Source organism: Tachypleus tridentatus, chromosome 6 (assembly GCF_004210375.1).
Source record: "Tachypleus tridentatus isolate NWPU-2018 chromosome 6, ASM421037v1, whole genome shotgun sequence".
NCBI lineage: Eukaryota > Metazoa > Arthropoda > Merostomata > Xiphosura > Limulidae > Tachypleus > Tachypleus tridentatus.
In genome coordinates this window covers 75,847,597-75,854,235 of record NC_134830.1, presented here as the reverse complement: position 1 = coordinate 75,854,235, position 6,639 = coordinate 75,847,597, and the positions used below count along the sequence as shown (strand labels likewise).

Below are 6,639 nucleotides of genomic sequence, written 5' to 3'. Positions count from 1 at the left end.
CAGTTAGTGATCATCACACTGAGATATTCTTAAAGCAATTTCCACGTAGGAAAAAAACAAGATTCCAAGTGATTTTCAGTTTCTTTAGAGCCATGAGTGTTTTAAAGAAATAATCATTACAATATATAATTATGTATAAATAACATTAATTTACATTAGTGTGAATTAAATATATATATATATATATATAATATGTATATATTAAGAAATACCAAACAAAAAAAAGGCAAAAGCAAGAAGAATTTTTAGCGAATATTTCTCGTTGGTTACTGCAAAAATTTAAAAAAAAACTATTAAGTGTTTTTTTAGTTATTTATTTTCTATACATTATTCATAATGAATGGTAAGTAGAAAAGTAATAGTTGCTTAGTTACTCATGTTATGTTGTGTTGTTACATGATTAGGACAGCTAATGTTACTTCTCTACACTAGTGAATCACAACAGAAACGTTAAATGAATAAAATCCATACAAAAATACTAATATTTATGATAATTTTAGCATAAAGTTCAAAAAGAAAATAATTACAGATGTTGTTGTTGTTTTGAATTAAGCACAAAGCTACTCAATGGGCTATTTGTGCTCTGCCCACCACGGGTATCGAAGCCCGATTTTTAGCGGTGTAAGTCCGCAAACATACCGCTAAGCAACCTGGGAGCAAATACAGATCGAAAAAGCATCGAAAGAGACAAATGACACCACAAAAGAGGTTTGTTAATGCGCTTGAGGTAAATTCCTAGTACCAAAAAGGTCGATTTGAATTAGTACTTAGAAAAGTTGAAACTTTGGTGCTTAATCTGTAACGTAATCCTAATAGCACGACGAAACATCTAGTATATCTTTATGGAGTGTTCAAAATAAAACTAAACTTTTGATAATTACTAATTGATAACTAACAGAACTGCTAACTGTCAATGCATATAATAATGCTTTAAGTTGATTAAGCATTTTTTTTTTACGTAGAGATAGAATCTTAGTAGAACTCGAAAGTGTAGAAAACAAGTTGATAGAGCCACAATTGTTAGAGCGTAACAATAAACGAAAATATATACCACAGCAGATATGTATGTAATTATGATGCTTCCAATACTTAATTAATCGATAATGGCTCGGCATGTTAATGGCCCATAACAGGTTTAAATAATCATATTTCATGAACTTATTCGGGAAAGACCAATAAAAAGCAAGGTCATCTCGCTCGTTTGATGTTCCAATATAAATGGGAAACATGTTTAGTAACAGACGAGAAAAAACCCAACAAGTTTTCAGAACAAGAAATTTTTATCACGTGATAACCTCTATGGTGCTACATATATAGGGTTGTAGATACACTTCTTTCGATTAACCGTGTTACGTGACAAAGTTCATATTCATCCGCAGGTAAGAACGTATCATTTTATTTTACCTTGTTATTTATATATGCCATTTAATTAACTTAGTTTGTTCTTTACATTTGTTATCGACACCTGTATAATTGAATACATTAATACTCTAAATATGTTAAGGTATATATATATATATATATAAAGTTATTCTGAATTTCTAATTTTACTCGGTATAAGGTAATGAAGTTGTTTCACAAAAGACAAAGATATAATAAGAATAAGAAAAATCTTGAAAATTTTCTTGTGATAAAGATGTATCCTGACGTACAGAAAAAAAATAAATTAAACTTTGAGCATACTAAAAGCAGAAAGTTTAATTAGTTAAAACAGTTTGCTCAGTTCTTTATATTTGAGATACTTCCTTGTTTCAGATCACAATTTTTGATAAAATAAAAAATCACAGAAGCTCGTAAAAGAAACTTAAAGTTTTGATCTTTCTCAATCAAAGTTTACGATTACTATTACTAATGAAATAACATTGCAATGTAACCATAAACGTTATGATATTTTTTATAGCTTATCATCATCATGAAGAAGTTTGCGCTACTTATTTTATGCCTAACACTGTTAGGAATTATTCTTGACACTGAAGCCCATTGCGGTAGGCACTGCATACGTACTTACTGTGATCTCCACTACTGTTACTATCAGTGTACAAGATATTGTTATGGTATTGGTGGATATGAAGGAGAAAAGGAAGATAAAGGTAATACATATGTTATGTAAAACGTTATAATTGTCTTGGGCTACTCTTTTACCAACGAATAGTGGGATTGACCGTAACATTATAACGCCCCCATGGCTGAAAAGGCGAGCATGTTTGATGCGACGGGGATGCGAATCCTCGACCCTTAGATTAGGAGTCGCACGCCTTAACCCACCTGGCCATGCTGGGCCTAGTTATCACGAAGGCAATTAAAAACAATGCAGTAAGACTGTCAGAGCTTGAAAAGCATTAAGAGAAAATGAAAAAAGTAACATGTATTTCTAAAATTTAGATACCACCTTTAAAGAATGAATTAATAATCTTACATTCCCGAATGTGTTATTAAATAATATTTTAATTACTAACAAGAAAAGATTATTTTACTCCATCATTAACCCTACCTGCTAGCTGAGGTATCGCTTTCAATATCCCTAAAACGTTTTCTGGTTGATGTTGAAACTTCGCACAAAGATTTAATATCTTCAAGAAATAATTTCTTAAATTTATGGAAAGTTTACATATATCAAATTATACATGCTGAAAGCCTGGCACATTTAGCTAAAATTAAAATCACACTGAAGGTGAACCATTTTAATTATAATGGATGTAAACTGGATTTTTCAAAAACAGCAAAACTTCGAGAACAAATTTAGATTGTAAAAATATTTTAGTATGTACAATTACACTCTTGTGGATGAGAACTCTTTAGTATATATATCAAATTAGTTATTACAAAAGTGGAAAAAATTACGGGGTGTGGTTGTACTCAATAAAAGTCCTAAATTTCCTTTTTCTCAAATATAAAATCAAATTTGAAGATGAATCGTTTTTTATCATATTTCAATTTAAGATAATTCTTTATATTATGGATTTAATCCTCGGTTATTAAACTGGTACGATAGACAAAAAAATAATTAATTTTTATTCTAATATATTTGGCTGAACGATTAAATTTAAGTATCTATATAAAGAGTTATTGTATTGACAATATTTTTCATTAAAAATGCTTGCTAAGGTATCCTAACATAAGTGCTACACGTTAGTTTAAATTACAAATTAGTCTTATAAGTTAAATGGTTTCTATATCTCTTTTCACCGTGTTTTATTGGATAGGTAGCTCTTCTTAAAGTTATGTTTTCTACCAACCATTGTCACTAACCAATTTGTTGTCTATGAAATATATTTCAGTAAACGTACTTGAAGGATTGTATATAAATCTTGTATATCCTATAGTAACAAATGAGAAGTTCCCAAAGGAAGAAAGAAATGAAGAAAAATTTGATCTGGAAGAATAGAAGGCTGCTATATAAAAATGTAAGAATATATTTATTAATTCCTCATTATAAAATATTAAAATACGAATAAATTAAAGTATTTACTTGTAAATAAACAACATTATACTGATCAAAAATTTGGCCACAGATGTTCTACCCTCATTCTGACAACGGTCTTTAACAATTGTCTGTATATTTACGTTATTTCAATATATTTTATTCATATTTGTTTTCTTTTCAGGTTGCCTTTATTGTCTCACAGACAAGTATAAACCATTTTTCCTTTGCTGTGGTTTGTGATATATATTTACTAAATGTGTGGTTTTGATAATAATAACAACATTGTCTAAGAAATGCAATAAAAGGATTTTAATTCTCTTGATGAATGTCATGGAAATCTTTTATATTTGTTCCAAGATTCCTAATATTCATACACTCGTTAGCAAACATTTACATTTTGGTATTAAAGTACATTAGCAATGTTTTAACTTCTGGGGATATAAAGACAAGTAAACAATAACATTTTTTTTTTTAATATCAGTGAATGCAAGTATCAAATGCTTCTAACCTGAACCCGAAGATACTGCAGTTCGTCATGTTTATAATATGTCATTGTATATGCAGCTCCTTAAATCTTTTTTAACAGCCCACATATTCGGGTATAACTGCAAGCAAACGTTTCACGTTATTTTACCTGGTATACAACGGTTCCAAACTCTTCAAGTTTATGATATATTAATGTTTTAAGGCAAACAAACATATCAGTAACCTTATATCGATGCGATGATTTGTTTGTTTTTAGTTAAGCACGAAACTCTACAATGTTCTTCTCACGATGATATCAAAATCCCGCTTCTAGAGTTCTAAGTTCACAGACGTACAGCTCTGCCATTGAAGGGGGGCATCACGTCGAAATGCAGAAGTTGAAATCATTTCAGACATGTCTCACGTATATGTCAAGAAGTACGTATATCATTCCAGTAAATTCCACGTAATGCTGATTCATACACTTTTAAGTGTAGTGTATATAAATTTTACAGGTACATCTATTATTCAAGTGTCTTTCAGGCAACGCATTGAAAGTTACGAACGTCTGAAATTTACATAAAATTTTACAGATTTCTAAATCCTCTTATTTAAATAGATTTTTCTCGCTGAAAAGAAAAGTATATATTTAATATATATATTTAATTCTCCTCAAATTTATCTATACCACGCCATTTAAGATTTTATGTTTTGGTTTCATTGCCATTTTGTACAGCTTCTATAAAACATGCATGTTGGCCAGCGGTACTATCATAATTTTGAACATCGTTTTATCTGACAAAGTATTTTGTAAAAGCTGTTGTGAAATAACTATTTCGTAGAAATTACAAAAGTCGTTTAATGCTTCACTATTTGAGGCTTCTTCCATTGAATCTTGCAGTTTTGTATGTTGAATAAAATATTTATTCAAAATTCAGTAGTTTATGCTCAATATTATAAAATATTCTACAATTTACTATTGATTATTGATTAGTTTATAATAATTTCCACCCATCGTTTTTGTGATTAGTCGCTTTCAGGTTACAAATGAGTCGCATTCATATGAAAACGCTACAAACTTATGACCTAACGCAAGGCACAACTTTTCACTTTTCATGAAATCCACAGTGTATTTCTTTTCTTTTTTTGGCGTTTATCAGATAAATGACTAACCTGTAAGAGAGGGAATAACTAACCACAATTGGTTAACAATCGAACTCTGAGGTCTCATTAAAGAGAAAACCTCTCTTGGAATAAAAGAATAAAAATATTTTGTCGCTAATGAGGACTATTCCATGTTCGTAATCCAGCAGGTGTATTGAGAATCATGGGCATGAATTTCCCACTTTATGTCCCCTGAGTAACTAAACCTCTAAATACAGGAGCCCAAATGACAGAAGGCTCTTGTGGTGACAAATTATCCGAAATTTACAAGACTGAGTGGAGAAGTCTCTATAGAGCTTTAAATATTTGTCAACCGAGGGACAATACCTCGAGTTATACAGAAGAGAGAAATTGAAGGCCTCTATATTTAACTCTGTTTAATACATTAATGTGATATTAGGCAATGTTCCAACATTAATTGTATACTAATGTTAAGTAAAACATTGTTGTAGCAGAATATGAAAATCATGTTTTATACCTAAGCTTTAAAAAAATTAATAAGTATATACTCAACACTTAAGTTACGTACTGGTTTTGAAAGGTTAGATCAGTAATCAGACATGGATATTGATGAATCAAAAGTTAGTGAGATTACTCTTTTATATGACCTTGTCTCAAATTGTGAGGAAGAAGATGCTGGACATAAATATGTGGTTGTTCGTGAGGACTCATAAGAAGGAACGAGTGGAAGAGCAGATTGATAGCACCAATAATTATTCTAGATCTTTCTCAAACAAAAATCAACCTATTTCATTTTACCATCGTTAATCTGTTTCTGTTTTATATGGATAGATGTTCGTACCGTTACTGTCAGTATTTGAGTTGCAGAATTAATTAATTCTTAATAGAAACGTTAAATTTCATTATTCAAATTATACGTTGTTAGATGTTGAAGATAACTCGAGCCATGATTACCATCCAAAGAAATTTACATTTAGCATAATAGTAGAGGAGTATATGGAAGTTGACAGTAGATAATACAAAATCATGTTCATTGAACCCGATTGCTTAAATAACATTTCATCTTCTATTTCAGTTTTCTAACAAAAAAGAGTCTCACCTAAAGTGTGTGTATTGTTTGTTTGTTTGTTTTGGAATTTCGCACAAAGCTACTCGAGGGCTATCTGTGCTAGCCGTCCCTAATTTAGCAGTGTAAGACTAGAGGAAAGGCAACTAGTCATCACCACCCACCGCCAACTCTTGGGCTACTCTTTTACCAATGAATAGTGGGATTGACCGTCACATTATAACGCCCACACGGCTGAAAGGCGAGCATGTTTGGCGCGACCGGGATGCGAACCCGCGACCCTCAGATTACGAGTCGCACGCCTTAACACGCTTGGCCATGCCGGGCCAAGTGCGTGTTTACTGAAAGTATGTATAAACAATTTGTGTGAAATAGAAACCTGCAATGATTGATGGATTGTTTGTAATTTCGCGGAAAGCTGTCCATGATTTACCAGCGGAAAGATAGTTTGTCATCACCATCCAATGCTAACTCAATAGCTACTCTTTCATTGCATGGCATACACAAAGTATATGTGCTTTCGAGCATTATTGTTATATTTAGGACAAAAGCAGAAATA

At 31.3% G+C, this 6,639-nt stretch overlaps 1 long non-coding RNA gene across 1 annotated transcript; it reads left to right on the top strand.

Moving 5' to 3' along the window:
- The first annotated feature begins 1,228 nt into the window (after positions 1-1,228).
- On the top strand, positions 1,229-3,746 carry LOC143252830 (uncharacterized). Its single transcript, XR_013029166.1, has 4 exons — positions 1,229-1,379; positions 1,901-2,090; positions 3,324-3,404; positions 3,606-3,746. It is a non-coding gene; the product is annotated as an uncharacterized LOC143252830 (long non-coding RNA).
- Positions 3,747-6,639: the final 2,893 nt, after the last annotated feature.